At 52.7% G+C, this 17,571-nt stretch overlaps 1 protein-coding gene and 1 pseudogene across 1 annotated transcript in view; one reads left to right on the top strand and one right to left on the bottom strand.

The window, feature by feature from the left end:
* Tmem132c (transmembrane protein 132C) overlaps positions 1-17,571 on the top strand; it is a 267,501-nt gene that overhangs the window by 152,635 nt on the left and 97,295 nt on the right. The gene's annotated exons all lie outside the window — the stretch shown is intronic.
* LOC107159084 lies at positions 648-1,054 on the bottom strand (annotated as a pseudogene).

The raw sequence follows: 17,571 nt of genomic DNA, 5'->3' as shown, positions 1-17,571 counted from the left end.
GGGGTGGGGAGTGGTAAAACTTTTAGATTTTTCTTTGCCTCCTTTTAAAAAAAAAAAAAGAAAAGAAAAATTATTGATTTCTGCTCCTTTCATACATCTTACTGTTGAGCAAACAGTCTCACACACATATGTGAAATAACCCGCTATCACACACACCACTTAAAGTCAGAGCATCATCAATGAAGCGGATCAGCATTCCCGAGTTCTCAGTTAATGGGATCTTGCTCCCTGATTTTACATTAACTTCTGAAAATTAGACATATCTCCAAAAAAAGTGTTAAAGGGGGTTGTAAAAAATGGTCACTTTATTCAAATATCACAATTTTAGAAGAACAGTATATTTCCGAAATGAAAAACTAAGAAAACGACACTTAACATCATTGGTACAACAGGTCAGCAGGAAAAAGTAATACTGTGATAAACTTGTCTCCGATACCAAGAAATTCTAGTCCAAGCTTTAATATATGTCCTATGTTTTCACTTTATTCTTCTTCTTCTATTTTTATTCTTTTCCACATTTCATAGAAGAGGACTTGGTACAGCCTTTAAAACTTCACTAACAGGAGCAAATCCAGAATCCCCTGATTTCTTCCTAAAAGGCACTCTAACCCATCAGGTAGCTCGGCAGTTTCATTCTCAGGAATACCCTGGCCGTGACAAAGCTCAGTAGGACACAGACGAACCCTACAAATAGAATAAAAAATCTACTGAGTTTTGGAAGATTTGGTGCACTGGATCGGCCCAGGATTATGAAACCTAACCTCCCCCCCCCCCCATTGTAAACAGGAAGCCGGGTGCAAGTCCTTCCATGATATATTGTCCTACTCTGTAGGCCAGGAAAGCTACTGGCCTCTGATGCCCATGTTCATCAGTCACAGAGCCAACATTGGAGCCAACAATAACGTCATGAATTATTCCTCCAGTGATGAGGAAACAAGACACCACCACCTGAGCACACACGTCACGGCTGATGGCGTGTGCACCGGGGCAGCGGCTTCAGCTTCAGGTTGGGACACTCCAGCACTAAGAATGGGACCCGGTACAAAGCCTCCATATTGGTGGCCTGCCTCCATTTTTGAAATGTCAGAAGCCGAGAATTTGTATTTGTCTTTGCTCTGGGTCTGAGATCATGTGACAAACACGTACATTGAGACCCAGCAGTAGTGCATGGGACACGGCCAAGTCCCTGTCCCTATGGAGCTGATCCTGCTGGGAGACACAAAGTGGATGATGTATGGTGTGCAGGGAGAGGGAGGTGCCGAGGATGCCTACTGCAGAGGAGGGGACACAGAGGACAGAGGGGAGCAGGCTGATGCAGGTCCCAGGGAGAGCCCTCCTGGAAGGTGGCGTTTACACAGAGACCCACATGAAGAGGGAAAGGAGTCGTGTGATCAAGGGAGAGACAGCTCTGGGCAGAGGGAGCATCAAGTGGAAAGTACTAAAGGGGCCAGGGGCCAGGGGCCAGGGGAGAGGCTCAGTGACCTCTGCTCCCTGCTCCCAAGCACAGAGAAGGAAGGGTCAGCGCCCATAGTAAATCACACTGACTGACATGAAGATCGTATCTCCTCCTGCCAAAGGAGGAAGCCGTGCCTCTCAGTCTCTTTACTGAGTCAGAAAGAGAATGAGACCCAGGAGAAGCTCTGTGCAGAGCGGCCTCCCACCCCCTGGAGGGGAATCTTGGCTGCAGGGCTCAGCACCTTGGAGGGTTCTACTTAGTTAATATGCAGCCAGTTCCACCAGACGCAAGCTCTTGCAGGAGCCACCATGACATCTCCAATTATCATGGAAATTTTGTTCCTGAAGAGGAAGGGAGAAGTGATCAGAAGAGGTGACAGGTATGAAAATGAGATGTGGGCCCTGGAGAGATTTCTTTTCACCAATGAGTCTTGGAGGCACCGTGCAGACATTTCCTTCACGGAACAAATACCTTCAAAATGTCCGGCCTCCCTTGGGTGCAGTGCACACCTCCGTGATGACCAGTGGCAGGTGGTCTGGGGCGCACACCAGAGGCAAGGGAGGAGAGGCCTCTTCCATGGGGAAATAGCCCCCGACCAAGCCCACCCTGGAACATGGTTTTGCTCCTGGGGGTGGTCTGTTAGCTTCCCGATTTTCCAGGCTGAGCCACCTACCAAGTCCCACAGCCAGAGGTGCCATGGGTCTCCCAGCACCTAGAGTAATCTTGCCCCTTCCTGTGAGGACAGCAGCCTGGGATCCACTGATGGAGGACTGTCCACACTTAGGGCACTCCCGAAACCAGGCCCTGGAGAAGTTGACCAGAGTGTTGTAACTGGGCAGCGCTCGGGGAAGGGAAGCAGCTCTCAGATGGGCCTGCACTGTGTTCCAACACCTCACCCAGGCCCCCCACTCCTCCCAGCGCTTACGGGCAGCCTCCAGCCCTCCTTCCACTGTCAGAGAAGGACACTGAGTCCAGGGAGTCCATCACCCAGGCCAGCGTCCACACTTCCCTACGCTCATTCCATTGATTCTTTTATTTGGATGTTCTTACATCTGGACAGAGGTGGGGGTGGGAGGAGCCATGCCATCTGTTCAATGTGCAGGACTTCCCCAGGTCTGACTTGACCCCCGGGACAAAGTTACCACCCAAGGAGCAAATGGGCATGTTGGCATCATTTATAAGGAAGAGCCTTGTTGTCCATGAGAAGTGGCAATAATGGAACCCCAGTGCTGAGTTCTGTCTGCGCCCTTACTGTAAGGACCAGGCAGTTACAACCACCGGTCCCTTGTGCCTCTGTCCCTCATTCGACAGATACTTTCCGAGTTCTAGTAGGCTGTGGAGATGTGAAGTGAACACAGCAGAAAAGATTCCCTGCTCCCTTGTAGTGTAGGAACCCAGACCATAAAACATGGAAACAAATGGCAGGCAGTTGGCCGTGGACTCTGAGTACAACACAAGATAACAACTGGCTAAGGCAGGACAGCTCGGCAGAACGAGGCACCCGCGTAGCAAAGTGGTGGAAGTCGTACCTCAGAGATGCCTCGATCCCTCACAGGTGAGATGAAACTGAAAATGAGATGGTCCAAGGGGTGGATGGAAGGATGGATAGGTGGCAAGGCCAGGGGGCAGCAAGTGTGGGCTGACCACAGGTTCTGGGTGGTGGTCCGTGGTGCTGACTGACAATTCTTCCGACTTCTCTGTATGTTGGGACATTTTGCCATGAAGTTTGGGGATGGCCATTCGGAGGCCCTGCAGAGCCGTTGATGAGATCCTCATGCTCCACCCTGCAGCCTGTCTTTCCTCTGATGAAGGCAGTTATGGAAATGAGGGGCTTAGATGGGCAGGATGGAGCTGTGCTTCTGGGGGCTGAGTTATGTACGTAAAGCTTGCTGCCGGCCAGGAACACCTCGGACAGGTGCAGGAGGAGCGCGTCAGCCACCCACGAGCTTAGCCTCAAAGACCCGGACAACCTGTCAGCCAGAGACCTCCGGATTATGGTACGTGGAAAGTCCCTGCAAAGAACGTTGACCTTCGGATGCCAGAGTCCTCACCCTCAGGGAAAGCCTGGTTAAACTGCAGCCTTGTCCCTTTTATTAGAAAGGACATCTTATGCGGCACACACAGAGTCGCACAGAAGTCTGCGGCCCGGCCCTGCCCTCCGTAGCCCTCTGTGGATAAAGCTTGTATTTGCTGGGCCAGTGACTTATTTGTGCAGAAAATGAAATAATGTGCTGACAGTGAATGAGATGGACAGGGAAGGCACCTGGCGTGTGCTCCAGGAGTCTTTCAGGTTTGTCCAGAGCTGTTTTGAAGTCAATTCTGGGACTCAGGATGGCAGCTTGGATAGAAGCCAGGGTGCTCCGGTGCGGCTGCCCTGTACCTCGGATGCTGGGCCTGAGGCTTAGGGAGAGAGGGCTGCAATCACGGGAAGTGGCCCTGCATGGACAGGGCGGGGCTGCTGGCCACCCATGCCGAAAGCCCACCTCCTGTCTTCGCTGGATTTTAAAAGAAACGATGGTTACACTTTATTCATGTAAAAATCACCTGAAGGAGACCTTTCGTAAATTTTTGGAAATGTTACTTATAAAAGTGACATATCCTTTTATCTTCAGTTTGGATATCAATTGCTTCCCTCACCCCTTTGAAGGAACCACACATGTGGAAGACGCCTGGGGCATGTTCCAGCTTAGCTGCCTATGAGCTGCACAAGCCCACAGGAGGTGGCCTGTCTTCCTGCCCCGTGTCCACAAGCGTCCTGAATATGAATAGCACTTCCCTCCCTAGTCCTGTGTGAGGGCTAGATGTATGTCTGGGGACCCTCGGGAAGTGCTTGGCAGTAGAGAGCAGAGCATTGTGTTGTTATACGTGATGTGTGTGTTACACAGGAAGCGCCACATTTGTCAGTGTTTCTGTGCTGGGGGTTAAACAGGCGCAGCATGTCCCACCACCTGTAGTACTGGACCTAGTGTCCTGGAGACTTCCACACAGGGACCTCTTCCGCCTCCTCTCCTTTATTATCTGTTCCCCGTTGACACTGGGACTGGATCGTCTTTTCCAAACCAGGTCTCCCTCGGGGCAAAGCATGGCCTCGGGGCAGGGACTCCAGGGCAGCAGGCCTGACGGGGCTGTCCTGAGCCCATGACATCTAGTCTCCCGAGGTTTATCCTCACCTCTGCACCCTGAGAGCACTCTGGTGCTCCGTGCTCTGCATCTCTCTGCACTGACTGGCGGGGGCAGCTGGCCGAGCCGAGAGGCAGGGCACCTTCACATTTCACACACACAAGGGGTGTCTGGGGCCCACCCAGGCACCTGCTCCTCTTCTGTGCTCTCAGCAATACAGATGCCATCCCAGAAGCCACTGCCCAAGAGCTCAGAGCCCTCATTCAACACGGCACATGTCCCTTCTGGGTGCTGTTGTCCCTACACCAGAGACTAGACGTCCAACGATATTGTCCTCTTTCTTCCTTCGACCATACACAGATTTTGCATTTTAACTAGGCACGAGATCACCTAGACTGAAGATTTCATCTCTCTTTTAATAATACGAATACAGAGTATATGTGCCTGTTTTCAGGTCACATCCTTAAAAAGTATGCATTTGTGTATGCCTTGCTCTTCCACTGGCTGGGATACAGACATGAGGACAGGTGTCTAAGGACAGCCACCTTAGACCCAGAAAGGAAAGATGTGTGTTTCATGGTACTCTCAACCTCAGCACTATGGACATTGTGAAGTGAGATGATTCTTTACGGGATGGGGGAAATTTGTGTAAATCATAAGATGTTAAGCAGAACCTCTCGCCTTTCCCAGTAGATGCTTGAGCATACCACCCCAGGTATGATCATCAAAACTGACTCCAGACTTTGCCTGATATTCCCAAAGGACCAAACTCTTGTGTACCCAGATTGGAGAGATCCCTGTAGAGTGACTCTCTCTACTCCAAATGTCTGAATCTCTGGGTCGCAGCAGCATGGACTCCTGAACCCTAACTCACCTGCGTATCCATTTCCTCAGGTTACAGGGATCCATCCAGATGCTGAGTATTACAGACAGTGTACCCTTGACCTGGATAGACACCCAGGTCACAGAGGGGAACCTGCATTTTTATTGAAAATCCACAGCCTGAATCTCTGAAAAAGGCAGAAGTTATAACAATGCCCAGGGATGGAATCTGGCACTCGGATGTTTTCTTCTTCTGTGATATTTTAAAAACATTTAAAACCCTTGTAAAATTTAAAAATAATGATATTTTGTTTTAAAAATCTGTATGGGTGGCTTAGTGTGCTTAGCAGTGGGGATGCGCAGCTAATGCGTGAGGAGCCCTCAGTGATGAGTTCCGGGGACTTGGTCTCCTGTCCTCACGGGCAGCTGGCTACCTGCAGCCTCAGGCAACGATCCCTGGGCAGAGCTGAGCAGGCCCTGTGCAGGCCGTGGACACTGTTTTAGACCCAAACTCAGGACGGGGTGACCTGGCTTGTGGCCAGACAGGAGGACAGAAGCTGTGAACTCCACACTCTCTCAAGGGCAGGGGACACTCCCTGGAGCCATTGTTTCTGTCCTCTTAACTTCCCACAACAAGGAGCCCACACAGCCATCAGGAGACTGCTCTGCGCCCAGGATTCCCCTACAGCAGTAAAGGAGCCCAAGGTTCTGCTTCCCAAGAGCACTCCTCAGCTAGATCCACTCCAATGCAGCCTCCTCCTGGACAGGAAGGCTCTCCAGATCGCTAGTCCCACGTGTTAGTCACTTTGCATTACTGTGACCAGAGCACGTGGCAGAAACAACTTAAAGAAGAGAAAGTTTATTCAGAGTCATGGTTCCGGAGGTCCAGTATATGGTAGGACACATCCATTGCTCTGAGCCTAAGGTGAGGCAGAGCATCAAGGCAGGAGAATGTTGGGGAGAAGACTGCTCATGACAGCCAAGAAGCAGAGGGGGAGGAAGGGGCCACAGGGAAGATGACCCGTCCAGGGCAGCCCCGTGACCCACCTCCTCCAGCCATCCCCACCCGCCCACAGTCACCACCCAGGATGGACAGGTTAGGTCCTAGCTCTCACTGTCATTTCCCCCCTGAAAGTTCCTGCCTTCACCCAGGAGCTTTGGGGGACACCTCATACCCAGACCCTAACACTCTCACTGGGCATAGCGGCCTCTCTTTCCCCCGCAAACCTCATTTTCTGCCATCTCTGCCTGACATTTCTTGATGATGTTGCTTTATTGTCGCTTCCTGTTGGATCTCAGACTCAGACTTCCTGTTGGATCATAGACTTGAGGTGTCTGTGCTCCGTCTCTAGCCAGCTTCCTCCCAGGGGAGCGACTGGGGTTTGCCATGTTTGCATGGCAGCGAGGCTCATTTCTAAAATCCCTGGCAGACAGGTTAGCGCCTGCCATGTCAGAAGTGCACCTCTCTCCTCTGCTAAGCATGTCAAGCGGGTTTGTTGCATCTTGAGGCTGTTGGAAATGACGACTGAAATGGGGTGGAAGGCGAGCTGAGCCAGACCTGGAGGTGGGAAGGTTCTGTTGTTATTGCTGCCATTGACCATTGACATTGAAGTGTCACTGGCATTAGAAAAGACACTCGTGGTTTCCGGCCATAGAGTCCCCACCCAGATTGTTGAAGATGATCCAGCAGGTCCACCTCCAGGCACCAACACAGGAGAATGGAAAGGAGGGACCAAGAGGGGGACAGGTTCTCAGCAGCACCGTGCACCATAGCCAGAAGGTGGGATCACCAAGGGTCCACCAGCAGATGAGCAGTGAGCACAGCATGGTCCACACACACAAGGAACAAAGTTCTGACACATGGAGCAACATGGGTGGCCCTTGAGAACATCACACTAAGTGAAATAAGCCTGTCCCCAAAGGACAAATACTGTGTTTCCACTTAGGGGTCCCCAGAGCCGTCAGATCCATGGAGGCAGAGGACAGAGTGTCAGGTCGCAGGGTCTGGAGGGAGGGCAGGGGCTTACTGTTTAAGGGGCACAGAGCTCCGGTTTTGCAAGTTGAAACGCTGAGCTGTGGGTGCCTGCCTAGCACACATCATGCCTGGGTCTATTCCCAGCACTCCAGGAAAAAAAAAGAAAAACAGTTCAGATGCTAAATTTAAATTTTACCTTGCTTTGCCACAATTTACCACTTCATTTTAAAAGGGTTACTGGTCCACTCTCCAAACTGCAAAGTCTGGGAGCAGATCTTGTTCCAAGTTGAGCTGGATCTGGGGTTCACAGAGTACCATCAGGAATCTGCCTCTCTCTTCATCCTGCAGGAACTTCCCACAAGATAGACCAGGGCCCCCCTCTGTCCTCAGCAGCTCTCGCCCAACAATCCTTGAAAGGAACATTCTTTTCATTTTCTATGTCAGAGAAAAAGTCTCTAAAGAACTCTGATAGGCCAAGCCCAGGTCATGGTGCCTGAATGCACCAATTGCTCCCATGGTGGATACAAGCCCCAGCATGGAACAAGCTGAAATTGGTCCCTGAAGGACAGGGCCTCTGAAGGAAAGGGACTATTTCACAGTCCAAGGCTACCGAAGCCTTGATCCAGGAGGGACTTTGTGAAAGACGGTGCTGAGCACTGTTCCAGTCCCCTTGTGGCCGTAGAGTGCAGGCAGGCGGTGTCTCAATACCCACAGTGACACAGCAAGGACACAGGTGCTGCTGGGCCCTGAGTATCAGCCACCAGAATTGTCCCACATGCTCTCTGGCCGGCTCCAGCCCTACGTAGCTCACCTACGACTGTCAATTACGGCTCTGGATATTAGTTCTCTCTTTTGTTGTTCACCTTTTCTTCAGCCAAGAATATAATTGCCATCCTAAGAGCGAGCTGTCCCTGAATTCTGAAGTTGGCAGCTCATGGTGAGAGTGCAGGGGAACCTCCTCTCCAGGCAGGATTCAGGGGTGGTTTTCCTTCTTTCTTACCAAAGGCACAGGTAGGAGCAACAGGTCTCCCCATAGGTAGAGCATCAGCCCCATAGATATGCCGGCTGATATGGTCGATGCCAGCTGTGTCCCCAGCCAGCCAAGAAACACCATCACGACACCTGGGCAGCTTCCCTATCCTGACTGTCCCCAGAGTTCTGGGGGTGTGAGAATGCCCTTCCTCGAGGTGTGGAAGCCCCCTACCCCCGTGACTGTCCATTGTTGCTAGCCTGACCCAGAGGAGCTTCCCAGGGAATTGGGACAGTGACCTTCGGGGGCACCGCTTCAACGCAGGCAGCCATGTCCCCCTCCACTGCTGACAGGAGCTATGCTGGCACACAGGTGGAGCACCTGGCCTCGGAAGGTGACCGTTCCTGAAGTCATGACAGGCCTAAGGCTGATCTCTCCTGCCAGCTAGGCCCTCTCCATCGCCGTGATAGTGAGGGGGTCCTCTGGGCCATGAGAGCAGCGGGAAGTCTTCTAAGTGTGTTTCAGGGGCCACCTTCCCTGGAGAGCATTCTTTGCCATTATGCACGCCCCGCCCTCTTTCCCTTTCTTTTGCTGTGGGTAGTGGAGAGTGTGGTACCTGCCGAGGGCTCTGGTGGTAGCCTGGAGCAGTGGAGGAGATCCCAGGGCACGGCTGGGGCACCAGCCCAGCTCCAGCCAGCTTGCAGACACCGGTCCTTTTCCTTAGGCATTTCTTGAGCTGACTCTTGGAACCTGGAGCGCTACTATCAATAACAGTAAGTGCTCCAAGTCCTTCAAGTCCTCAGAGTGCTCTCTATCAGTGAAACCCCACGTGTGATCTCAGTCCTGCCCAAATCCTCTCAAGAGATCTAATTGCTCAAGGTGTGAGATTAGGATGCAGATTCTGGACCCACATGCTTGCTCCCTTCCAGCTGTGGACAAAGCCTCTCAGTGTCCCAAGCTCCCGAGAGGGCAGGACCTTCCCAGCTGGCAGCCTGGACCCTGCTGAAGCCACCTGCCACCCACCTAGAGTCTGGGGTGCCCAGTTGCATGAGACCACCGCCACCCATTGGAAGGGCCTGCATGCGTCCACACAGCAGGGGAACCAGGTAAACACGAGCTGCCTTGGAGGAGCTCACACTCCAGAACCCCATTCTCCCCCAGGCCCGACCACCTGCTCAGCCTGCTCCCCTGAGAGCAGAGAGCAGACGCCATGGAACTGCCCAGCCCACAGCGGAGCCCTCTGTGCAGCCACCCAGGTCTGTCTCTGTACATCAGAAAAGAGGGCCTGGGCCAGCTGGAGGGCAATGGCTCAGCACGGGAGTTTCTGGAGGTCAGGCCAGGGCCGGGCACTGCTCCCAGTCCTCAGAGTCCTGCAGTGTGCAGAGAGGGGCACGGTCCCCCATCCTCATCTCTCAGAGCCCTAACGGCACTGTGGGCTAGGTGGCTCGTAGGCCACAGCAATGACTGGCTGGTGGGTCTGGAGGCTGGAGTCCAGGTGTCAGCAGGTCCCGTGTCTAGGGAGGGCTGCTTCCTGGTCATTGAGGTGCTTTTCTACCCTGTCCTTATGTCGAGAGAGGGAGGAGAGCTCCCTGGAGTCTCTCACAAGGGAACTAATGCCCAGGACCTCACGGCCTCCCAGGGGCCCCGCCTCCTTCAGCATCGCAGTGCTGGCCAGGTTTCCACCTGGGGTGTTGGGGCAGCATGGACCTTACGCTGCAACACTCTTGCTCAAGATACCTCCCAGTGGGGGAGACAGGTTAGCAAACGCTGATCAACTGTGTGCGGACTGTTTGATAAAGACTGTGGAGAAAGATAAAGTGGGATCGGAGGATGAGCGGATGAAGCAGATCCTGCTCTATGTGCCCTTCCTCAAGGCAGACTGGATCAGAGGGGAGGTGGAACCTGACTAAGCAGGATATGTGAGGGAAGGACACTCAGGAGGAGGGAACGGAAAGAACAGAGCTCAGAGGCTGGACCTCTGTCCAGCCACATTGTCACAAATGGGGGCTACAAAATGAGGTCCAAGGGACAGGAGTAAGGGAGAGCGTGGGAAGCAGGGACAACACATAAACATGGCACAGGTGGGACCTAAGCTTGGGCAGGGGGACCCTGCTGGCTTCCTGGAAAGACAGAGAAAGGCACCTTGGCCATGGACCTCGGGTTACCCTCCAGCAGCCGAGAAGGGGGACCCAGGAAGTTTGAGCAGGGAGCAGAAAACAGCAGTGAGTGGCGGTGTCCTCGCATGCACGCCCGCAGGATGAGAACCAGAGAGCCGAGCTCCTGGGGCTGGGAACCTGGCAGAGATGGGTGCTGGCCCATGGGGACCTGGAAGCCGTCCTCCATCTGTAGGAGTTATCACACACGACTTTCCCTCCCTTGCCCGGAAAGCAGGGCTGTAGAGACTCAGGCTCCTTCAGGAGTGAATTAGTAGGTCATCCTTGTCAAATATTAATGCACCAGCTGCACCGGAGCTGCCTGCCTCCTGCGGGAGCCCCTCCGTGCCTGGCCCTCACGCCTGCACAGAAGGCAGGCACCTGCTCAGAGGTACTTAAAGAGCCACTAGGCCGTTGATGGACGCCTTCGAAGTCCTTTTTGGAGTTCATTATTAATGCGTTTGTTTTACACCAGTGACTCAGGGCCAAAGAGCAATCCAGTGGCCTCTCAAGTCAGCAGTGGGGGAGGGGTAGCTGTGTGTGTGCGTGTACGTGCTTGTGGGGGAAGGCGTGTGACCCTCAGATGACTTTTCTGCCCACGTGGCCAAAGCATGGCTTCTGGAAGCACACTGGCCAGCCAACACCTGCTCATGGGCTAGCTGACCCTTTACTTCAGAACAGAGGATGGGTAGTTGGCGCCCTGGAGTCTGATGGGGTGGGTCACCACGCACTGCTGCCTGGTCCTTGTGTGATCTTAAAGGTTTCTTGGCCATCTGGCTCTTATTGATTTATTTTTAATCATCTGTATAAAAGGGTGATGTAGCAATGGGATCTACTCAGGGAACTTGTTAGAAGATTTAAAATAGAATAAAATAAAACCGCTTAGCAGAGACCTGACGGCTCGAGATGTAGTAAAGCGGGCAGCTGCTGGGGTGTTCGCTGGGCGTGACATTACAGCAGAGACGGGGCTCTTGCTGTTCCCCTGCTGCCACAAGAACCCAGGATTGGAGAAACAGTGGAGGATGGGCTTTGCTTTCCACTGGTCGGGATTCTGACTCTGACCCCCAGGGGAGTGTCACCTCTGGGATTTGGTGTTCTGGCTCGTCACTGTCTGTGATGAAGCCCCCAGACCGCAGCATGAGCCACTCTGCCGCTCTGCTGACGGCTTATTCTATAATTTAACGGCTTATTCGGTGCCGGGATACACTGAAGCAGGGTGGGGAGGCCACAGCGACTCTCTATCCACACACATGGGAGCCGGCATGACCTCAGAGGAGCGGCTGCTCCGAGGTGCTAAGAGAGCGTGTGAATCTGTCCTGGTAATTAGATGACGCTTCCTTGGCTTGCCAAGCTCGCTGGGCCGGGCTCTGCTTGCTTTGCCTTTGAGCAAGATTTCTCAATCTCACTATTGCTGACATTTGGGGCCAGATAATTATTCGTGTCTGGAAGGGGGGCTGTCCTGTCCATTACAGAGTGCTTAGCAACATCCTGGCTGCTGCCTGCCAAATGCCAGTGTCACTGCAGCTCCTCCTGAGGACATCCCAAGCGTCCCTTGAAGGGCAGCACTGCCTCAGAGCACAGCTCTGAGTGGTGTTCGGGCAGGGGGTAAAAGCAGGGTGGGGTGAGGATCCCTCCATGACACACCCCACGAAGAGCTTTGTATTCAGGCACACACGTCTCATGGTTGAGGCCAAGTTGCATTAAACTGCTGGGACTCTTCAGGGATTATAGTTTCAAGGCTGTGATTCACTTTGCATTTTGACCCTTCTGGAGCAGAACATCGTCTGGCAGTCACTCCAAATGGGACCCAGGCTGCTCTTCTGACAGGCACTGGTATCTCCTGTGCCCTGGGCGGTGCCTGCCTCCTCAGCAACATTGTACAAGGAAACAGGGTGACGCAGGCAGGACCCCTGCCCTCGGCACCCCTCCCTAAACTCCTCACCCATGCTTGAACCTGCATCTAACCACATTCCTGGAGCTGACACCAGCTTAAGGGAGACACGGAGGATGGAAGAAACCCAGTGAGGGCAGCAGAACCCAGCAGACAAATCCATAATGAGGACATCCTACAAGTCAAGGACTCAGTGTCCCTCCAAGAATCAATCCCATGAAAAGGGGGCTAGAGCATTCATAGAAAACAGATGTAAGAATATAACAACCAAATGGCCTAGGTAACCTTGTTTGGATTCTGAAGAGTCCAAACCTTTGAAATAATTAGGGAGATTCTCACACTAAGAGATCAGACCTATCAGATCGTTAGGGCTGATAATGACAAAGTGATTGTGTTTAGAAAAAAAATTCTCCTCCTGCCCCTCGGTCTGGTGTTGGGCCACACTCCACTGGACATGGAAGGGAAGGGATCCCAGAGTGGTTCTAGGTAGAGGTCAGTCACCAAGGGCATGATCCAGGTAAGGAAGAAGGGCAGGAGCTGGACAGGGAAGCCAGATCACAGAGTGGGCACGTGAGAGTCCCCAGCTGCACAATCAGACTCTGCTGGACTTTGGAGCTAATGGCACAGGGCAGTAATCACCATGCACGGTGTGGGAACATTCTCTGTGAGTCAGCCCAGCAATGATGCAGTGCCCTTGGCAGCGGTGTGCAGGAGCAGGGGTTTTCTGGGGAGCAGGCGTTGATTTACACCTGCCAATTACGGGGGTATAAATACTCCCAGCAAAGCCAAAGTCAGGGTCAGAGTCAGGTGTCGCTGAGCACAGGGCTGGGAGGACTTGTCCCTTAACCCTCCACTGTATGCCACCTCCTCTGCACAGACACAGATGTCAGTACCTCAAGGGCCTGCACAGTAGTAAATTGTGATAAAATGTCCAGGAAGTAGTGAGTCTTGGGCATATCTTAGACTCATTCGTCAATGGTGAGTGTGATTTATGTTTGTGTTTGGCAACTAGTTTGCAAATATCCTAAAATCCTCACATCCAGCATAGCAGTGGCCTATGCCATTGCCTACACCTTCAAGAAGAGAACGGTAAGGTGGGGAGGCGGAGGTAGGAGTCAGGCTATGGAAGCGCTTATCTTACGAACGAGCATCCCACGTGCTGAGTTTTAGTAGAGGGGTGGCCCACGGCTGGGGCCTGGAGGAGAAGTACTGGAGCCAGAGTAGAGCTGTGCCCTGCCTTCCTCAGAGTTCTGATGAGTCACTGGGGAAAAGCTGACCAGTGTTCACCAAGCCGTGCACAAGGTGGAAAGGTGCTGGGTAGGAAACCTTTGCCTGCAGCTGTTTTCACAGCGCCCTGCAAGAGGTGGGAGGGGGAAGTTCTGTGTGCTGGGAAGAGCCGGGCCTCAGGGGATCCACACATACGCACCAATGCGCAGTTGCATGCAGGCGGGTGCACACGTGTGCACAGGCATGCATGTGCATCCAGCTTCTCTTAAGAAACTGGAGGGAAGCTCATTATGGCCTTGGAACCGATCCCTGCCACCTCACTTCCTGGGTTCTCCATTTCCATTGAGAGGAGCCAGGTAATTTAGGAGCCATCAGAGGGATGGCATAGGTGGACAGGAGACCAGGTCACGGTGTAGAAATGGACACTGCCCAGCTGGCTCCAATTCCAGAAGTCATGGTGGAATCAGGTGACAACGTTCCTGGGGCTCCTGGTGGAGAAAGGAAGATGGAAAGAAACTCACATAACTAAAAACAGCCACGAGTCTTCTCAATATTACTACCCAGGGTAGTAAAAGTACCACTGCTGAGGATTCCGTCCTCCTTTGTTTTGAAAGATGATCTATACCAAGCTGACATTAAGCAGGAAACTCTGCCTTTTTAAATTATATCCCCACCGTGCCTGCCAGAGTGTGGTATTATGCTAGTAGCAAGAGATGCTGCTTTATAAGATTCATGAACAGTTTTTTTTATTTGCACTATTACTTTGTTGTGCATATAGGGAAAAAGTTTGTTTTTCGTGATTGCATATATAGTTCTTTTTAAAATATTTTTATTTTATTAATTTATTTTTATGTGGTTCTGAGGATGGAACCCAGGGCCTCACATATGCCAGGCAAGCCATCTACCACTGAGCCACAACCCCAGCCCCTATAATTCTTTTTTAAAATAACTTTTCTGCAGTAAACAAAGAGGGAGATAGCTAATATTTTTAAAATATTAAGTAGATGATATTATAGGTAGAGTATGAACATGCCAGCAATTTGGGGGTGGGCCTCCAGTGGCTCACCTTGAGGGACCCCAGTGCATTGTATATGTCAAAACTCCACATTTCAGCATGAGTCCATGATGCTCCAGGGGACCAAGCTGACCTCCAAGTTCATGGAAGCAGTAATGGCATTCATGCTATTTAGTTAATATGTGCACCTCCCCGACTTCTGTGCTTTGAAATGCTGGAAACACAGCCCCTCCTGGGGACTGAAGCAGTCAGGTTAGTGGGTGGATGTAGATTTGAACTTCTGTAGTCTTGAACTTCTGCCCCGGGGGCCAAGCACCAGGGAATTACACGTCCCCGGACAGCAGGCACCACTGCAAAGGACCTGTTTCTTAACTGCAGAAGCCGTTGTGAATACGGAGCAGGAGGTTTTCCTGTCGTGAGGCCCAGGGCCAAGCCGCTGGAGAGCCCTGGATTGACAGGCTGAGCATGCGGGACAGTAACCTGCTTGTTCTGTCTCCTCATGACTGTGCTTTCTGGTGGCTGCTCCCAGGGGCCAAGCTGACCTGGGCTCCACTTTTCTCGCCTCTTTCCCTCCATGTTAACAGTATGGGTTTGCAGAGGCTGCTGTAACAAGGTAACACAGACTGGGCCCCTTGAACCAGAGAAATGTCCTCTCTTCCCATTCTGGGCAAGGGTGGGGTGTGAGGCCAGGGAGTTGGTAGGGTGCTGCCCTGAGGCCGAGAGGGAGGCTCCTGGCCTTCCCTCTGGCTGTAGGAAGTCTGGCCTTCCGGTCCTGATGTCATTATCCCAGGCAGAGTCTGTCTCCAATCTTGCCTTTGTGAGCACAGCATTTTGTCAGGTAACCCCTGATGGTCTCCACAAAGCCCCTGTCTCCCCTGAGGCCACACTGCAAGGTACTGGGAGGCTGGGACTCAGCTCCCCGAGTCTTATGGTGTTGCTTCCTCTGTAACACGCTCTGAGGCTCAACTCAGCTTCTGAGCAGGGGCCAGAGACCCAGCGGGACCTGAAGAAGCCCGCGTCCCACACATTTGCTCACCCCAGCACACCCATGTCCCCAGAGGGTGCTTCACCACGAGGGCATTGCCGACCAGAGAGGCCCCCTCACCGTGGAAAACAGTCTGCCCATGGTGAACATCCGCTGTGGACCTGGTCCCCTAAGTGGCTCTTAGTCACCCCCGTATTATGTCTCAGCCACGTTCATTTTGAAAAAAGGGGATTATTTTGCTATGGCTTTTAACCACTGGGACTGAATGCAGGCTATGAAGCTGCTGTGCAGAAGGCATGAGCCCACCCAGGTCCCCACAGGCAGGCCCACCCCTAAGCCCTGTGCAGGGGCATCCAGCATCCAGCACCATGCCAGGAATGGTCGGGGCCGATGGTGACGTGGAGAATGAAAGATGGCCGCCTCTGTGTCCTTCAGCTGAGTCCCTGAGCTGGAATCATCTCCCCGGTGACCCGCAATGGAAGTCCCACAAATCAGTGTTGTTTCAGTCAGCTTTTTTGCTGCTGTGACTAAAAGACCCGACCAGAACAATTTTAAAGGAGGAAAAGTTTATTTGAGGGCTTGTGGTTTCAGAAGTCTGAGTCCATGGACATCTGGCTCCATCCCTCAGGGTCCAAGGTGAGGCAGCACATCGTGGTGGAAGAGTGTGGCAGAGGAAGCGGCTCCCAAGATGAGCAGGAAGCAGAGACTCCACTAGCCAGATACACCTAAGCCACGCCCCCACTGCCCACTCCTCTAGCCACACCCCACGTGCCTCCAGTCACCACCCAGTTAATTCCATCAGGGATTAGTTCACTGACTAGGTTAAGGCTATACCCCAATGACTCCTCTTCCAAGCCTCCTTGCATTGTCTCACATGTGAGCTTTTAGGGGACACCACGTCTAAATCATAACAGGGTTCCAAGAAACCAAGCCACACTTTGTATAGGGAATGATGAAGAAAGTCCTGGGCAACTCCCAAGGCAGAGCCAAGTCTGCCCCTGCACCGTGGCCCACTGTCCTTTCCCTCCCTGTGTCCATGCTGAGAAAGGTCATCCTCTCACGAAGCCACTGGCCCACCATCCGTGCCTCTTACCTAAAAGCCAGGCGTCCTCCAAGTCCTCTGACTTTGTGTGCGTGTGTGTCTGTGTGCTGGGGATGGGACCCAGGGCTCTTCCATTGAGCCACACCCTCTGCCCTACTTCCACCGAATTTTTAATGCTGACTCTGGTTGCAAAACTTCTGATCCAAAAACCCAAACTCCAGGCACACCTTACCCCTGAAGTAGACAGTAGCCCTGGTTGTCATCAGAGGACACACCTGACCACCAGTGGCCTCCCATACCCGCCACCACCTCCGTGGCCACTTCCCCCACCCCAAGACCAGCATCACCCATGGTGGAGTCCCCCACCTGTGTGAACTCCTGAGTGGGGACAACAAATGTAGCTTCAGTGAAATTTGGAATTTGAGCAAAACCCAAATGAGAGCAAGGCGATGTTGCCTGCCGCCTTCATGTGCAGGGTGGGAGATGGAGTCCTGTGGGGGACAGCAGGTGGCACATTCCCTGTGCTAGGAGCAAAGGGCTTTCCCACGCGGATGCATCTCTAGGTATTGGCCCTCACACGCAGGGTGGCAGGAGTATTTAGCAAATCACTTTAACATGAGACTCAGATCGCTCTAGAGAAGATGGGCTGTGGCTGAGAGGCTCGGGCTGCCCTGCGGCTCATTTGGACACCCTTGAGTCAGGCAGGAGAAGGTTGATTCATAACTACCTCCCCCACCTCCTGGTGACCACCCAGCAATGGCCTTCTCAGATCTGAATAGCCTTTAGCTGCTCCCTTGAGCTGCTTGACTCTGGGAGACAAGCAGGGCAGGAGCATGTGTGTGAGTGTGTGAGTGTATGTGTGTGCAACTGTTTTAGCAGTTCCTCTCATAAGATGCAAGCGTGCGTGAATGTTAA

Source organism: Marmota marmota, unplaced genomic scaffold (assembly GCF_001458135.2).
Source record: "Marmota marmota marmota unplaced genomic scaffold, marMar, whole genome shotgun sequence".
Taxonomy (NCBI): domain Eukaryota; kingdom Metazoa; phylum Chordata; class Mammalia; order Rodentia; family Sciuridae; genus Marmota; species Marmota marmota.
This window is presented reverse-complemented; position numbering and strand designations above follow the sequence as displayed.